The 284-nt window shown below is 31.3% G+C and overlaps 1 protein-coding gene across 1 annotated transcript in view; it reads left to right on the forward strand.

The window, feature by feature from the left end:
* The window catches only part of LOC118326547 (bMERB domain-containing protein 1-like), an 8,657-nt gene that overhangs the window by 3,295 nt on the left and 5,078 nt on the right, over positions 1-284 (forward strand). The window lies entirely within an intron of this gene.

A 284-nucleotide genomic window follows, 5' to 3' on the forward strand; every position in this document is an offset into this window, starting at 1 on the left:
TGGGAAATTGTTGTGGGCAGATTAGATGAACCCTTTCAGTCCTACATCTCTTTATCTGCCTCTCACAGTCTCAGAGCTGTTAGTCTGTCTGATTTCTATTGGGATGTTTTGCACATTTTCTTTTTCAGAGTAACAATTATTATTTGAAAAGATTATATAATCTTAGTTCAATTCATAATACTTTATTCCTTTATTATTAAGTGTGCAAACAGTAAACATAGACAATCCCTTTACATACATAAAAAATACAAGTATGAGATATGTTAGAAGACATACACAAGGAT

The sequence above is a fragment of the Morone saxatilis genome, unplaced genomic scaffold, assembly GCF_004916995.1.
Source record: "Morone saxatilis isolate NCDOM2014 unplaced genomic scaffold, NCSU_SB_2.0 Contig17, whole genome shotgun sequence".
In the NCBI taxonomy this organism is placed as follows: domain Eukaryota; kingdom Metazoa; phylum Chordata; class Actinopteri; family Moronidae; genus Morone; species Morone saxatilis.